Raw genomic sequence first — 18,432 nt, forward strand, 5'->3', positions numbered from 1 at the left:
ACGATGTTGCGTGGACAAGTCATGCAGACACAGAGTAACCTCGCTAGCAATCCAAAAATAACTTGCTGATAACATTCTGAGCAGAAGGTGGAAGAGCAGCCATGTTAGATTGCTATTCTGCGGGGGGAAATGTGACAGTCCAGAGTGTCACTGGAGATGTTTATTTTGCTCGTGTTATGGGTGGCCTGTGATGTTAGCCGCTGGTTGTGAACAAACACTCCCTTTCCCCTCAAGAAAAGTTGCTGGTCTTATTGATCTTTCCCCCCTGTCAAAACCAATCAGATGTGCTGCCCAAAGAAGAACCTCCCAAATTTACTTCAAATGTCACTATATGGGAGCCAGATCACTATGTTGCCATATAAAACAAAGAAAAACAAAGACACCAGAATGCCTATACTGTATTATGCAAATCCAATTGACAAAACACATAGACATAATAGGCTATATGATAACAATTGCAAAGTTATTTACTAGAAACTACTTCTCGAAAATTAGATACCGCTTCTCATAGCGTCAAAATCAACATCGTGACATAATATATTGAAATGTAGCTTATTCGGCTGACAACCAAATCTAGTATGTACAAAATACAAATCCTATTTTGTCAGTGCCGTAATAGATTCATTTCTAATTTCTTCATCTTCTCTTGTATTTTTCTGTCTGACGTATTCCTTAGAAGAGTGACATGAAATAATCTTCTAAGTATCTAATGAAGATGATAAAGTTGGTAGACAAAAGAAACTGGCACTGGTAGATGCTGGCACAGGCAAACAAGACAAGGATTCCTGAATATCCGCCTGTTTCGCCCGAAGGGGCTGCATCAGCTGTGCATAGTTCTAAATCATATAAACATAGACACTTTGTAATATAATAGCTACACAAATTCCAAAGAAACATACAAAGATATAATAAATGCACATACCGGTACTGTATATAACAGCTACATGGAACTTATTTGTAATAGGTTCGTAATAGGAGGTTTTTAATATATAAAACAAATGAACAAACAAATTAAAAGGCCCTCATTACTTTCTTTTGTGCTCCTCTTTTGTCAAAATAGTGGGAAGTTAAGGACAACTTGTATATAGCACATTTCCTGAAGGAGAGAGTGCTGAAGACATGACCACATTCCCACCATACATTTAAAACCCTATGACACCATTTTAAACAGTCATAGCTTCCCCCAAAGAATTCTGGGAGATGTAGTTGTTAAGAGTTCTGAGAGTTGCTAGGAGACCCCATTCCGCTCACCAAGTAACAGTTTGCAGTCAATCCTTCTTCACAGGGAGTTTTGGTAATTGTAGCTCTGTTAAGGGGCGGGAATGGGGGTCTACTAACAACTCTCAGCATGTTTAACAAACTACAGCTCCCAGAATTCTTTGGGGGAAGCCATGACTTTCTAAAGAGGCATCATACCACTTAAAATGTAGAGTGTGGCTCTGGGCTGACTTTGTAACCAGGCTCCACTGAAAATACACACACACTTTATATAGAGTCATTTTTATAGATATTGTGGTGTTTGTTAATTATAGTGATTTTTTACTGGGGACATATGAGGCAGCAGAGGGTTTAAGTCATTTTCCCCCCTTCATTTTTGCAAACAGCTTTGCCGCCGCCACTTAGAAACAGAAGGAGCTGCCTTGTGCCAGTTCAGGTCATCTGGCTCACTATCGTCACCACTGATCAGCAACAGATCGCCAGGGTTTCAGGCAAGAGTCTTTTCCAGCCCAAGCTGGAGATGCTGGGGTTTGAGGCTAGGATCTTTTGCATGCAAAGCAGTTGAACTACAGAATTTCCCCCAAACAGCCTCAAGTGGAGAAAATCCTCCAGTGAGTAGCCCATCCTGTTCTTTAACTATAAAATTTCCCATTTGGAACACTAAAGGCAAAGGGACCCCTGACCATGAGGTCCAATCGCGGACGACTCTGGGGTTGCGGCGCTCATCTCGCTTTATTGGCCAAGGGAGCCAGTGTACAGCTTCTGGGTCATGTGGCCAGCATGACTAAGCCACTTCTGGCAAACCAGAGCAGTGCATGGAAACACCGTTTACCTTCCCGCCAGAGTGGTACCTATTTATCTACTTGCACTTTGACGTGCTTTCGAACTGCTAGGTTGGCAGGAGCAGGGACCGAGCAATGGGAGCTCACCCCGTTGCGGGGATTCAAACTGCCAACCTTCTGATTGGCAAGTCCTAGGCTCTGTGGTTTAACCCACAGCGCCACCCATGTCCCTATTTGGAACACTACTACCCCATAATTTAGAATTGTTCCCAGAAGAATTGTAGGGAGTGGGAATCTGGCTGCTGCCACTGACTGATTTAGATTTTTTTTTAAATCAGATCAATGCAGAAATGGAATGGAACAGAATTGTGGGTAAAAGCATGCCAACTGGCAATAGATTTGTTCATCTCTGTTAATGCCTTCAGGCATTCAGTCACATCCACACCATATGTTTAAAGCTCTCTTATACCACTTTAAGAGTCACGGTTACCCCCTCCCCAAAGAATCTTGGAAGTTGTAGTTTGTGAAGAATCTTAGCACCCTTAACAACCTACAGTTCCCAGGATCCTTTGAGGGGAGCCATGGCTCTTAAAGTGGTACAGGAGTGCTTTAAATGTGTGGTGTGGAGTGACCTCAAACCAACTGTGGCTTCCATTTCCTCCTTGCATGCTTCTTGTGCATCATGCAGAGGAGGAACTAATTTATCTCTCTTGTGGTAAAGGCAAGGCCTTTATATACCCCTGGATCAGACTTGCTGTGGGGAGCCTTGACTGGCTGGCATTGTATGTTACAGGGTCTACCCTGGAAGCAAGCTCATTCTCTAGCATTTCAGGTGGCATTTAGAATATTGGTAGAAACCATATTCATAAATTCATGAATTAGTTAGGCTGGAATATTTATTTTAAAAACTGACACTCTTTGCTTCCCTGCGTAGCTCTGAGCTACACCTGAGGCAAGATCTAACTGAGCCCCCAATTCAAACTTTCTCTCACTAGCATGGCAGCTGTTGAAAATGGCTTCGGCACGGTCAGGACTCCATGTGGCTACAAGAATGTTTGAATTCTCTTTCCCACAAAGGGAGAAACTGCATTGGCACGGACACCTTCCCACACAATCTGGCAGATCCATGGGGGAAGGAGATTCAAATGTTCTCTTCTCACAGCTACACGGAGCCCAACGACATGGAAGTTATTTTCAGAACAGCTTCACTGCTGAGAAAATATTTAAACAGGCCCTGACAATGACTAAAGTAAAACTAAAAAGTTTGGCCGGTGCCTTTGTTAGACGTAGATCATCTTCCTTAAATATGATTTTTTAAAATCCAACTGTACTATCTGAGAATTCTGATGTGCTGCTCATTTTTGGAAGCATTTTTACCCTAGCCAAAAAATGCTCCCACACTGTCAGGATGCTGTCAGCGGCTCCCAGCTGGTTGCCCAGGAAAGTATAAAGAGAAGGAAAAGTTTCTTACTGTCCTTTTTTATTTCAATCTTTACAGAGAGAGGGTATAGAATCCAGCCTCTTGGATAATGGCGTTGCCCCGAGTGAATCTCCACCACCACCCCGTCTCTCCCACTTCCTCATTTGTCATTCTCATAATCTCCTGTACTGGTGCTGCTATGTGCCCTCTGTTTTTGAGCTCTTTGCTTTCCTACTTTCAAGGCTCGCCAGGTTCTTTGAGATGGAGGGTCTGGAATGCTTTCTAATGACAACGTGTCAGCCGGGTGCTGTTCTGGCTCTCCCACAATTTCCCAACTTTCCCCCTCATATGCCTCTGAGCTGCCACATCCCCCAACCCCCTGTTGTAAATCTATACTGTCTTCCTCCTCCCTGGAAGGGTCAGGATGGGGAGGTGGTCTCCACCATTCCTCCTCTGCCCAGTCCCTGACTCATACAGCTGACAAAGATGAATGATGAGACAGCCTCTGTCCTCATGCTTACAATCTAGAATCATAGAATCATAGAGTTGGAAGAGACCACAAGGGCCATCGAGTCCAACCCCCTGCCAAGCAGGAAACACCATCAGAGCACTCCTGACATATGGTTGTCAAGCCTTTGCTCCAAAGACCTCCAAAGAAGGAGACTCCACCACACTCCTTGGCAGCAAATTCCACTGTCAAACAGCTCTTACTGTCAGGAAGTTCTTCCTAATGTTTAGGTGGAATCTTCTTTCTTGTAGTTTGGATCTGAGAGGCATGTCATAAAAGGAAAGGACATCTGGAAGGAAGAGGGGAAGAGCAACCTCAGGCAATTTAGTTCTTGAGACGGCAGTTTAGGAGTTGATTAATACATTAATTGTAGTAGTGGTAATAATAGTTACAGAACAACCAGCTTGGATCGAAGCAGCTGAAAGAGACGAGCACTGCTTTCCATCTTTCCCTCTGTTGTAGCTTGATGGAAGGAATGCTGTGTGTCAGCTGTTAGAGGGAGAAGGCTGATGGAACTGGTACCCTAGAGGTACCATTGGAGCGACACTGCTTCCCTCTTCTCCATCTTTTACAGCCTGGTGGAATGGCTATGCCTGAGGACAATTCACAGCGAGAGGAGTCTGACTTCTCAGCAATGCAGATAATGACCCTGCTTCTCAACTTTCAACGTTGGTTTCCAGACTGCCATAGTAGACCTTTGAAAAGAATTCCACATCTGGACACTGATAAGGAGGAAGAGGAGCCCGCTAACTGTTATTCCCTGCATGCACCCTCCATATACTACACATGGCTGGGTTTGCTATAGATGATTTGGTCTCAAAAATTCAGCTCTGCTGTTTATTTGCTTTGAACCAGAGGTGGTTGTTTTTTCCTTGTAAAGCCGTATCCTTAAAATGAACTCTCTGTGACTTGGGTGGAAGATATTAACATTTGGATACCATGAAAATGAATTCTACTCACATATGGCTTTAAATCCTTTCTCAGTTGCCTCTCAAATATAGAAATGCTTAATGGGAGAGAGAGAGAGAGAGAGAGAGAGAGAGAGAGAGAGGAGGCAGGAGGCTTGAGAGAATTTCCTGGCAATAGAATTCATGCTGTGCCAGTAAGTTGTTGTTTGGAACACTTATAAAGTGCCTAAACCCTTATGAGTGCTGTAGTGGTATTAAAAAAATAAATAAAGCATCCCCTGGTCACAGACTCATCATCAAATTGACACAATCTGAAAGGAAAAGAAGAATGGGGAGGGAAGAAAGAGGTACAGTGGCTAGTGCACCCCCTTAGATAATGGGAAGGGACAGTCAGAGGGAAGGAGATGGGAAGAATGCTGTTCTGCATTTATCGATCAATTGATTCAGTTGCGGTGACTCACATCACAAATATTTGGAGCTGGGAACAGCAGGTTAAAACCGGGTAAGCCCTCTTGTGCACCAAAATGCAGTGGAGGCTAAGCAAACCTTTGACCTCCTCTATAAAATATCCAAGCTCTCTTTAGGGCCTGGGTGGATGACGAGACAAGGAGCTGAGCTGATGAGACAAGGAGCTTGCACTGTCTACTGAGCTTCCAACCTCTAGAGAAAGAACGACTTCACCCACCCCTCTTATTCTGCTGCTGTATCACACATAGGAGACACAACTTTGGTTCTGAAATTCTGTTAGTCTTGTTTAAGCAGCCACAATCCCTACCGAAACTGTTGGCTTGCAGCTGAGGTTACTGCGGTGGCTGGTGTTTTTCATTTGTGTACTTTGAGAAAATCGATGTATAAAACAAAAGGCATCTCTTTAAAGATTAATGGGTACTTAAGAGATGACAGTGATTGCCTTTACTTCATATATCAGTAGTGTGTGTGTGTGTGTGTGTGTGTGTGTGTGTGTTCTAAGTGGCTACAGTTAGGATTTTAATCCCCAGGAAAATGGATATTAACAATAAAGGGCTTGAATTCAGAAATCCTGAAAAAGTCAGGAAAGGTACTGGTATTTGCATCATCCAATGGGTGCCTGGGTCAGTGGGGTCATCTAAGGATATAAAAAGTGACTCACACACTGTCCAACATTTTAGGAAAGCGGGACACACACACACCCCATTCAATCTGCACACTCTTTCTCCCCACCCACCCTTCCCAATCTCCATGCTCTTTTTGCCACCACCTACCACCCAATCCCTGCACCAGCAACCACTGACCATCAATGGCAATCTGAGGATGCTTGTGTGCTTACACCAGAGCTTCATGACTAAGGCTGTAATCCTAACCCTAGCTATCTCGGAGGAAGCCACCTTGAATTCAGTAGGACTTACTTCTGAGTGCACAAAGTTTGGATTGCACTGTAAGTGGGGATTGGAATCCATACATCCTTGGTTCAAATCAGATGCCCTGCCCACTAAAGAACAATGGCTGCTTGGGCTCCCAATTTCCCCCATGGCTTGTCAAGCTATCAAGAACACACCCACTGTGTTCTTATCTCAGCATCAGCTGGATGGCAGAGTTTAGCAGATAGAGAACTGGATATTTATAGTAAAGTATACACTCCAAAAATATCCCAAATCCAAAAATATCGTGGATTGACACCAGTCTGTCTCAACCAGCCAGCACCATCCATCACATACTGACATGGTAGATATACAGAGCTGTCAGTGTCAATGAAGAAGATTAAAAGAATCCCACCAGGTCAGATCAGTGGCCCGATCTAATCCACCATCCTGTTCTCACAGTGGTCGACTAGATGACTATGGGATGCCTGCAATTATGACCTCAGCACAGCAGCACTTGCCCGACTTTGTGATTACTGGCAAATGATATTCAGAGGAACCAGGTGAAGACCACCCTATGCACCCAGGTGTATGTAATCTGGCCCATTCTGTTTTTAAACCAGTGCTTTAATTTGGGGGCGGGCGAGTGGCTTTTGTTTTCATTGTTGCAGACACATTGCTTTATGGTTTTTATATCTTAGGCCCCATCTGCACTGTAGACTTAAAGCAGTAGCCTATCACTTTATAATATTAATTAATTAATTAATTAATCACTTTATATTATTATTATTTTAATTAATTAATTAAATTTGTATACCACCCTTCATCCGTAGATCTCGGGGCAGTTCACAATTTAAAATATTAACACAAAACAAAGTGGTACAAAACCTTCTCAGGCCAACTTCAGGATCTGCCTTCTGGTTTCGTTCCAAGCGAAGTAGCCCCAGACGCAGTGGGGATGCTACTACCCCAATTCTGAACAGAGATCGACAAAATCCCCAATAATATTGGGAGCCAAGGAGCATGTGCTGCAGCAGCAGAACTCTATGTATGTCTACTTAATAGTACATTCCGTTCAATTCAGTGGGAGTTGCTCCGAGGTAAGAATGTATAGGATCGGAACCTCCGTCTCTCTGGTTACTGCATCCACTCTTTTCTACTAGCCACATGACCCACTTTAAACATCCATGGCTGCCCCAAAGAATCCTGGGAAACTGTCGTTTGTTATGGGTTCTGAGAGTTGCTAGGAAACCTCTTTCTTCCTCACAGTTCTCAGTAGTTTAACCACCATTCCCTCTTCCTTAGGGAACTCTGGGATTGTAGCTCCATGAGGCGAATATGGTGCAAAGGAGGCTTTGTATTCAAGTGGTTTCCTTGTTGTTTTGTCGTCCTTGTAGTTATCGACAGAATAGTGACATTAAGCAAACAAGGTAAAGGTAAATGTACCCCTGACCGTTGGGTCCAATTGCGTCCGACTCTGGGGTTGCACGCTCATCTCTCTCTATAGGCTGAGGGAGCTGGCGTTTGTCCGCAGACAGCTTCCAGGTCATGTGGCCAGCATGACTAAGCTGCTTCTGGGAAACTAGAGCAGTGCACAGAAACACTGTTTACCTTCCCGCTGGAGTGGTACCTATTTATCTACTTGCACTTTGACGTGCTTTCGAACTGCTAGGTGGGCAGGAGCTGGGACCAAACAACGGGAGCTCACTCCGTCGCGGGGATTCGAACCGCCGACCTTCTGATCGGCAAGCCCTAGGATCTGTGGTTTAGACCACAGCGCCACCCACGTCCCTTGTTGTTTCATTGTCCTTGTAGTTATTGGCAGAACAGTGCCATTAAACAAACAAACGAAGCCTTAAAACTGCTTCTGCATAAGTCATCCTGCAGCAATCCCCCAGAATGCTACATCAGTGCATCATTGCTTGTCAGAGAGTAACTTCCACATCCCCGTAGTCTTTGGACTGCTAAAGTCTGGCAATCTTCTCTGCTGAATGCACCTGGTAGTGCAGGGACTGTCATGACTAATTGTTCTGTTCAGTGGCTGCTTGCACAGCATCAGACACTGCCCTTTTGAGACCCAGCAGTGAATGTAGTCATAGGTTACCCTGTCTTTTCAGATCTGCGCCAGACTTGAGAAATCTTATGTGAGAGGTTCTCTCTTCCCAGATTTTTGCATGGAGGCAGCAACGAAGGCAAGCAGAAACAAGTGGACTGTTTCAGACATTAGTAGACCCCAGTGTGTGCACAGATACATTTTCTGAATGATTGTCACCTTTCCCAATCATACTTTTAAAAAACAAGAACTCCAAGAGCAGAGGGCTTTCTTTGCTGCTTGCAAAAATTAAATGTGATTTGTTTTGGGAAAGATATAAATGGCCAGAGTACACATAACTGTGTGTTATGAAATTTGCTTTTGTACTTGACATCAGCGGCGAGAATTCTGGTGGCTAAATACTGGAAGGGTAACCAGGTACCAACCAAAGAGGAATGGTTATGTAAATTATGTGAATATTCGGAACTGGCCAAACTGACAGCTATAATAAGACTAAAGCCAATGAATACAGTCGAGAAGGAATGAAAGTGCACAAATGATTATTTAGAAAGACAAGGTTATAATGTAAAACTTTGGCTGTGTCTAGAATGACCTCGTGAATGGAAAAGGGGATATACACACACACACACACACACACACACACACACACACATCTATATATTAAGATGAAAATAATACTGAAATACAGATAAAATATGAAATGTGAAAGGAAGTGTTGTGAGAGTGATGGAAGTCTATTATTACTATTAATTTGTAAAATAGTGTTTATTGTATTGAAACATTATACTTTTCTTTATTGTTTTACTGGCTACTTTTCTTTGCATTTCTTCTTTTTCTTCTCTATTTTTCCCCCCTTTATATTATTCTTTATGTATGGTTTGGCACTGCTGTATTTACTTTGCAATAAAAATTTAAAAAGGAAAGAAATTTGCTTTTGACGCACACATCAGCAGGATCCTGATCCAAGGTATACTTCTTGGTTACCTTCATGGGTCATAAGAACCCAGTGACTTTGTGCATGCAATCATAGAATCATAGAGTTGGGGTCATCTAGTCTAACTCCAGGCAATGCAGGAATCTTTTTGCCTAATGTGGGGATTGAACCTTAACGAAATGCAGACCTGAGGCCAAACTAAGAGAATGAATTTTAATAAGGACAAGTGCAAGCTTCTGCATTTAGGCAGGAATAATCAGATGCACAAGCATAGGGTGGTGGACACCTGGCTTGCCAACAGTATATGTGAAAAGAATCTAGGGGTTTTAGTAGACTGCAAACTTAACATGAGACAACAGTGTGGTGCAGCAGCAAAAAAAGCTAATGCCATTCAACAGCATCAATGGGAGTGTCCAGATCAAAGGAAATAATAGTAGCACTCTATTCTGCACTGGTCAGAACCCACCTGGAGTCCTGTGTCCAGTTCTGGACACCACAGTTTAAGAAGAATATTGACAAGCTAGAACATGTGCAGAGGACAGAGACCAAGATGACCAAGGGTCTGGAAAGCACGTGTTATGAGGAACAACTGAGGGAATTTGAGTATGTTTAGCATAGTGAAGAGAAGACAGAGAGGTGATGGGATAACCAGTTTCAAATATTGGAAGGGACTGAGCTTGTATTCTGGTGATCCAGAGGGTAGAACCCGAACCACTGGATTCAAAAGACAAGAACAAATATTCTAAGTAAAGAGTAGGAAGAAGTTTCTGATGGTAAGAGCTGTTTGACTGTGGAACAGACTGCCTCACAAGGTGATGGACTTTGATTGGATATCTTTAAACAGAGGTTGAATGGCTATCTGTTGGCGATTGTTTATCTTTGATTTCTGCAGGGGGTTGGAGTAGATGGCTCTTGAGGTTTCTTCCAGCTCTACAATTCTGTTATTCTATCATGGGTGTAGCCAGGATTTATGCTGGGATGGGCAGAACCTCAGTTAAGTATTTTTATTGGCTACAAGAAATCTACTTAAAAGGTCATCTAGGAATTTCATCTCGATGCTACAAACATGAGTTTGACCAAACTGCTGGAGGCAGTGGAGGACAGGAGTGCCTGGCGTGCTCTGGTCCATGGGGTCACGAAGAGTCGGATGCAACTAAACAACTAAACAACAACAAGGAATTTCATCCAGGATGAGATATCAGGATTGATACCTCTGGCAAGGTTTGCCCAAACACACTTCTAGGGTTTGTGAAAGACCATCTCAAAAGAGTTATTTATTTATTTGCAGTATTTTTATACAGTGGTACCTCGGGTTACAGACGCTTCAGGTTACAGACTCCGCTAACCCAGAAGTAGTACCTCGGGTTAAGAACTTTACCTCAGGATGAGAACAGAAATCGTGCATTGGCGGTGCAGCGGCATCGGGAGGCCCCATTAGCTAAAGTGGTACCTCAGGTTAAGAACAGTTTCAGGTTAAGAACGGACCTCTGGGACAAATTAAGTTCTTAACCCAAGGACCTCAAATGGACCTCAGAAATCAGTTTACCTAAGAGCCCAGGCCGCAGTCTGAGTTTCTGTTCAAACCACTGTAATACACTACTTATTAAAGTCACTTTGAGGAACTGCCATGCAGTATACCCAAAACTTTGCAGTCTTTCATTCCATGCCCCCAAATATGCCAATGGACCTATCAGGAAACCACCAAACAACAATGAATGCAAGACTTCAGGCTTCCCACTTCTTCAAGTGGCTATGGAATTTGTGTCTTGCAGTAAGACAGGTTAGAAATATACAAGCTTCTGGGACTTTGGGAACAATTATTAATTTGTATGCTACCTGTTCGCTGTCCATGGTCCTTCAAGTCTTGTCTCTGCCTTGACTCTTCCTATTCCCGAATCTTGCTTTAGGGCTTCATATCCCAGATGATTGGTTACATTATGGGTAGCCAAATACTCTCCTCCCTGGAAGAGAGGGGAGTGGTTTTGGGCGGGAGACCGAGCTCCGCCCCTGGTAGGGGGCATTAGCCCCCTCCCCTCCTACCTGGCTGGCGCCCACGCCCACCGGAGGTGGCCAACCAGGTGCCTCCGGGGGGCGTGTGTAGCAGCTTAATGCTGTGGTGCCAGCTCCGCCTCCTCCTCATTCGTCGTCGTCCCTCAGCGAGTCACCCACCCTCCACTCCCATTTAGCTCAGGGTATAGGTTTTTGGCCTTGCTATGGACCTTAGGTTGGTCGCCCTGGTTGGCTGGGGGGCCTGGTAGGAATTTTTCCATTTGGCATTAGGCCTTTGGGTTTTTTCGCCTACCTCGTAGCAATCGTCACAACTTTTGTGGTATTGGTGGGTAGCTTAGGCATTGGATTCATGTGTTGTGCTGTGTCAAGGGCTAGGTGTGGCCATCGCCTATGCTATCTACCGTGGGTTATTCCGTTAAAGGAATCTGGGGGTCGTGTATTCCATCCGATGCCTGCTTGGCGGGAGGCCATGGCACGACCCTCGGTGACATCAGGGGAGAGCCTATAGTTGGATGAGCATCAACAGGCTCCACCTACTATTGAATAAGCCCACCACCTATAGTCATCCAATGCCTAAGCCAATACCTTTTCACTGCTGTAATCAATAAAGTTGTGGCCTTTTCTTGCCCATTAACCTTATATCACGTGTCCTTGTGTATTTATTTCACATAGCGGGGTCGGGCCCTCGATCCACAACATGGTGCCCTCCATATGTTTTGGACTTCAGCTCTCATCAGTCCCAGCCTATATGGGCAATGGACAGGAAGGATGGAAACTGCAGTCTGCAAGAATTGCAGGACACCATGTTGGCTAACTTTGGGCTAGATTGCACTTATGAGCTGCATTTGCCCTCTGCTCCATGTGATCTGTGGTTATACTCAGCCAATTCCTCCATGCACATACTGACCTCTCAGACTAGGTATGACTATTAATAATAATAATTTCCGATAGCACCCTTCATCCAAAGATCACAAGATGGTTTACAAAATAAATAAATAAAATACATAACATAGTAACAAGCAAAAAGAATAATATTCACACAGAGAGTTTAAAGGGCCATAGATGGTTTAATTATCCAAGGCCTGGGAGAAGAGGAATATTTTGCCTGGTGCCTAAAGATATGTAAGGGGGAAAGCATTCCACAAACAGGAAGCCACAGCAGAAAAGGCCCATTCTCATGTTGCCACCCTCCAGACCTCTCACAGAAGAGGCACGTGAAGAAGGGCCTCAGACTGTGATCGCAGGGTTCTGTGATTCGTAGGTTCTGTGTCGGTAGGATGTTATCCCAAGTGATAACTGAAAAACTCACATCACTTCAGTTTGCCAGGGAACAGGATCGCACAAAGATAAGCCGGCACTGTATTCCTAGGATTTTTATAACTTGTAATAGACTTGGAAACTTTGAAGCTTTAATTGTAGTCATCCTGAAAATTGCAGGCATGTTTCCCCTGAAGTGGCTCTTGATTATCATAAGTCAGCCTTACAAGTTTCTGAATTTCACCCATGTTGCAACATACTGTTACTTTATGCAAAATATTGCAATAGTTTGGATTGCAATATGATATCGATGTTTTGCAACATTCGTATTATGTGTAAGCATTTTTACCCACGGTTTGGTCCTTCTCTTTTTTGTATATAATGTTCGGTTAGTGTGTGTATGCTTTTTTCACTGCACTGAACTATTTTCAGAAGGATAACTTTAAAGAGAATTCACATTTTTTGCCAGCTTCTGCTTCCATGGGGCCCAATAAAAAGCTATTAAATTCCAAGGGAATGTTGCTGCCCTCTTCAATATAAGTGGGTTGTATCTTAAATGTTCTTCACCCACCTCTGCATGTCCTTCATTCTGCCATTGCCTTCTGCAAATGGTTCTTTGCTCTCCTTTATCTTGAAGTTTCTTAGTGGCTAGCAATTCCAAATCTGTGCTTCCTCTGTTCCTTTAAAAGAGGTAGCTCTAGAATTTAAAGGTAGATGACAAAAATGGAAAGGAAAGTGTCCATTTTGTTTGCATTTAGAAAAGCCAGAGGCAAAATCAAAAACAACCAGCCCGCAACGGCTGTACATAAAATTCCCAGCTCCCCATTTCTCACGCTGTTTGATGAAGAGAATCGTTGAAGTTTGCTTCTTCGATTGTTCAGCACATTCGCATACGCAGCCTCACTGGGATTGTAACCGCGGTTCATTTTTGCAGCTAAGTTGTAAGCCTATAATAACAATAACAACAACAATAAAATGACTATCCAGCTGGCTGTCATAACCTGTCAAATCACTGGCTGGAGAATATGAGCTGACAATGTTCATTTAGCCAGGGAATAACTGCATTCCAAAGAGATATAAATGGATATGTAATCCGTTTAGACCAATTCAGTTATTATGATAGACATGGAAAGATGATCAAGAAAAGCTGTTCCCCTGTCTCCTAAATGTTCTTTTGGTGAAGGTCAAATTTCAAAACTGTGGTCAAGGTTGAGAGATCAAGCTACATTCACTTATGGGTCAGACGCTCATACAGCCTTTCCAAAGACCAAAGGAAGAATAGCCTCCATGGGCTTTTCTAATGCTCAAGCAAACATGGTGTCCTTTGACCTACTGTGGCAAATATACATCAAGATACACAGTGAGGATGATATTCTTCAAACATGGTTGCTAATTTGTTGCATGCTAACAAAGAACAAGTGGGACGCGGGTGGCGCTGTGGGTAAAACCTCAGTGCCTAGGGCTTGCCGATCGCATGGTCGGCGGTTCAAATCCCCGCAGCGGGGTGAGCTCCCGTCTTTTGGTCCCAGCTCCTGCCCACCTAGCAGTTCGAAAGCACCCTTAAGTGCAAGTAGATAAATAGGTACCGCTTTATAGCGGGAAGGTAAACGGCATTTCCGTGTGCTGCGCTGGTGCTGGCTCGCCAGAGCAGCTTCGTCATGCTGGCCACGTGACCTGGAAGTGTCTCTGGACAGCGCTGGCCCCCGGCCTCTTAAGTGAGATGGGCGCACAACCCTAGAGTCGGACACGACTGGCCCGTACGGGCAGGGGTACCTTTACCTTTACAAAGAACAGCATGCATATTCGGATCATCCTGGGTAAGAACATGATGGGGAAGAGCCATAGTGCATGTATATTGCATGCAAATGATTCCAGGTTCAATTCTTTGTATGCAAATGATTCCAGGTTCAGTTCTTTGTATCTCCAGGTAGGACTGGGAATGCTTCCTGACTGATACCCTGGAAAGCCACTGTCAGTCATTGCAGACAACCCAGAGCTAGTTGGATCAGTGGTCTGACTCAGTAAAAGACAACTTCTTGTGTTCCTTCATTTCACCTTCCTGGATCATATCAAGGTCACCTTTTGCTTGTTTTGTTTTCTTTTGTTTATTTGTATTCTGGCTTTCCACCCAGTCATGTCCCAAGCAGCTTACAGTAATCAATCAGATCCCCCTGGAAGCTCACGAGCAGGACATGGAGTGGAATTCATAGAATCATAGAATTGTAGAGTTGGAAGAGACCTCAAGGGTCATCTAGTCCAACCCCCTGCAGGGCAGGACTATATAGACAGCCCGTCAGGAGATCAAACTCGTGACCTTTGCGTTATGAGCACCACGCTCCAACCAACTGAGCTAACTGTATTAATGAGAGCAGACCTGCTGAAATAATAGACCACAGCCATGTTCATTCATTTCAATGGGTCTCCTCTGAGTAAAACTTAGTTGAATACGGCCCAAGATACCCATTCCCTGTTGCTTTGTCCCCAGTGTCTGGTACTCAAAGATATTTTGCCTCTGAGCAAAAAAGGCCATTGGCTGTATTTTTGGTATGTGTTGCAGAAAAGGTGGTAAATGTCATTCATCAAATCTTAAGTGAATATTTCCCCGTGGGCATGATGCAAAATGTCAGTTGTCCAGTAATCTAGAATAGCTGTGAAATGATCTATCAGGAGTATTTTAATTTCATTTTATTTTATTTTTAAAGGAGGAAAATAAGAAAGAAAACCAAGTTAGAAAAATAGCAGCTTTTAGATCAAATAAAAACTTTGGGAGTAGCAACAGAAGCAGACCAGGGATATGGCTGATTAGATTATTTGAGGAAGCAAATAAATTTCAAGGGAGTAAATAAGCTAGAAAGATTGTATAATTATTTAAGGCAGAAATATTTTGAAACTGTGGATGAATGCACCTAACAGGTTCACAAATGTGAATTCCCTTTTATTGGAAAAAGAAAAGAAAAGCCTGAGATACCATAATTATCAGATTAGTTCTTTTAAAAAAATCTCCAGTCAGTCACACTTAGATTACATTTCCTGAGAAATCATCACAAACAAATATGTGGTTCACAACCAAATATATTTATTGAAAAGATGGATTCTTTTTGCAAAGTAGGGGAGCAGAACAAAAGCCAGGCTTCTCCTTATCCTCCTGTGCTTTCCTCAGCAATGTTTCATCTTTCATGCTTACCATCTGTATGACACTTTCTAGAGTTCAACGCATTCCACATATACTGATTAAGGGATTGGAGCTCCAGAAGGACAGTATTATTCTTCCTAAACTGCAGGTACCGGAGGGGGCTGAGACTGGCACATTGTGAATTTTGGTTGGGAGTGGGGAATGTTGCCGTGTGATGTGCTGACTGTTCCAACAACTTCATTCCATTCCACCAGTTCCTGGTTTTCTGACCCCAATGCTCTGTTAACGTTCTATGTCCACTGAGCATGCTCAGTCCTTATTGTACTGTTTGGGATTTTTCCTTTATCCGTTAGGGTTTTCTTTTCCTCTTTTCTTTCTGGCATTTGAACTCTTGAAATAATAATAATAATAATAATAATAATAATAATAATAATAATAATAATAATTTATTTATACCTCACCCATCTGGCTGGGCTTCTCCAGCCACTCTGGGCAGCTTCCAACAAAATATTAAAATATCGTAATGCATCAAACATTAAAAGCTTCCCTAAACAGGGCTGCCTTCAGATGTCTTTTAAAAGTCTGGGAGTTGTTGTTCTCTTTGACATCTGGTGGGAGGGCATTCCACAGGAAGGGCACCACTACCGAGAAGGCCGTCTGCCCGGTTCCCTGTAACTTGGCTTCTCACAGTGAGAGAACCGCCAGAAGGCCCTTGGCGCTGGACCTCAGTGTCTAGGCAGAACGATGGGGGTGGAGATGCTCCTTCAGATATACTGGACACATCTACAGTTTGTGCATTTGTGGGATCAGGTGACCTGTTTACCCTGAGCAGGCAGCTCTTGCCACTGTTACACTACAAAACCAAAACAAAGGAACCAGCCAGCCACCACAGGCGAGACTGCTATGAGCCAGAACCCCTTTCTCAACAGACCTGTTGTGGTCGTTGCATTGCCAAAGTTCTCATGCTAGCACAACGCACAATGACTTCTCTTTTAATGTGGTCAGTAATTAATCACTAATGATCCTGGAAGTTTATAAATTAAAATGATTATGCTTAAGGAACTTTTAATGGTTTAATAAAGCAGATATAATACTGTGCAGGGGAACGTGCATCGCAAGATGAATGGATGAAAACTGAGTACTTTAATAAACTCCGTGGAAGGAGAGAAAGAGAGAAGGAGGGAGGGGAAACCATTCTGATTTTCTTTGCAAGCTATGCAGTTTCGTGCCCGCTTTTTAATGAGCATCCCCTGGGTTCACAGATTAGGTTTCATAAAGGTAGAGAAGAGGGGAGGGGGCTGAGAAGGCAGGTGTGAGTCTACACTTTCATAGCACATACAGATTTACAATAATAAGACCTTGATCCCTGATGTACCATACATAGACAAAAGATACCTAGAGGTTTTGAAATGCCCTTCATCCTGTATTCAGTACAAAGTTATCTGTACACTGTACAAAAGTTTAAATGCCTACCAGATGGAATCTATATAGAGTTTGTGAATATTCACAACAGCTCAGAGTGTGCCAGCAATAATTAAATAGGGTTTATCTTATGAGATGTAGACCACATCGCAATTCATGGTTAAGTTTCACAACATTCAAGAACATGACTTTTCACAAAAGTGTGGAAACCTAAGTTTTGTTTGAGTTGACCAGGAGATGCCCATGTCATTGTGTGGGCATCTAGGAGACAGTTATATGTAACATATAACATCGGCCATGTATATGTAATATGTACCCATTTATATGGACTATGTAGCTGATTTTGCACTATGCTCCTGTGCTATCAGCCCTCTGTCGTTAAATAGAAGATTGCTAGCCAGAGGTTCTCAATAAGAATTAACAGATCTTCCTACTTTGCCTCTGGATTGTTTTAGGAGACCATCAAACAAATCGGCTTCAATCCACCAATCATAATCAGTTTCTGGGGTACAGTCAGGACTCTTGGGTGCATAATTTTGGAGCCTGGAACTTCATCTGAACATACATGGTGAAGCCCATGGCCTTCAGTAGGTCTTTCTGTGCATAGTTGAAGGAGGTCTCTGTTCCAGTATATCCAAGTGTTTTGTAGTTGTAGTCCAACATTTGGATGGCCACATATTCTCCATCCTGCAGTACAGGATCAGTACCAGCATCAGCACCTCACATACCTGGAATCTGACAAAATTCAGCAAGGCTTGTTCCTGTTCCTGGAAACTGGTATGTTGCAACAAAGAACAGAAAGTCTGGACTAAGTTTTGATTGGAGGCAATTTGGTGGCATTTCCACTCCTAAATTAACAATACCATGCCTGCAGAATCTGTAAATCTCTACAACAATACATCTAATAGTATGCCTGCTTTCTTTCTGTGTGTCACGATGTATGGCAAGCTGTTCACCTGTTTGTTCTGAGCAACAACAACAAAAAAGAAAAGAAGGAAAAGAAGAAAAACAAAACCTGACAAAACAGACACAAGTTTGATTACACAGAAAATATCCCTGCACAATTAGTTTAGTTTTTAAAATATGGTTTTTCTCTCTTAATGGGCTCATGTTCTATAAATGATCTTGTTGCTATAGCAACTGCCTCAAAAGCCACACCATCGCTGTTAGAGCAGCAACAGCCTTGCACCTGTGTACCAGTATTTCTTTCTGTGGTTTATGGTTATGCATCTCCGCTATCCCTATGCATGGAAAAGACAAAAAGAACACAAACCACAAAAAGATAAAACACAATTTCAGCCCATTCCCCCCCCCATAGTATCTTAATAGCAGCTTGTCTTTATTTTCCTCTCAGATTAAATATGTATAATTTAAGTTGTAAAGAATATGACTAGCTTTTCCATCACAACAAGCTTTCTTTAAATGAAGAAGAAAATAAAAGGATATTAGC

At 43.0% G+C, this 18,432-nt stretch overlaps 3 long non-coding RNA genes across 3 annotated transcripts; 2 read left to right on the forward strand and 1 right to left on the reverse strand.

Moving 5' to 3' along the window:
- Positions 1-451: 451 nt before the first annotated feature.
- LOC309515285 lies at positions 452-1,008 on the reverse strand. The gene is made up of 2 exons (XR_014212396.1): positions 923-1,008; positions 452-836 (listed from the first exon to the last, which is right to left on the reverse strand). It is a non-coding gene; the product is annotated as an uncharacterized lncRNA (long non-coding RNA).
- Positions 1,009-1,231: 223 nt separating this feature from the next.
- Positions 1,232-5,137, forward strand: LOC309515250. The gene is made up of 3 exons (XR_014212359.1): positions 1,232-1,294; positions 1,605-1,829; positions 4,503-5,137. It is a non-coding gene; the product is annotated as an uncharacterized lncRNA (long non-coding RNA).
- Positions 5,138-6,237: 1,100 nt separating this feature from the next.
- LOC309515267 lies at positions 6,238-8,744 on the forward strand. The gene is made up of 2 exons (XR_014212379.1): positions 6,238-6,760; positions 8,291-8,744. It is a non-coding gene; the product is annotated as an uncharacterized lncRNA (long non-coding RNA).
- Positions 8,745-18,432: the final 9,688 nt, after the last annotated feature.

The sequence above is a fragment of the Podarcis vaucheri genome (genome assembly GCF_965113315.1).
Source record: "Podarcis vaucheri genome assembly, chromosome: 12".
In the NCBI taxonomy this organism is placed as follows: Eukaryota; Metazoa; Chordata; class Lepidosauria; order Squamata; family Lacertidae; genus Podarcis; species Podarcis vaucheri.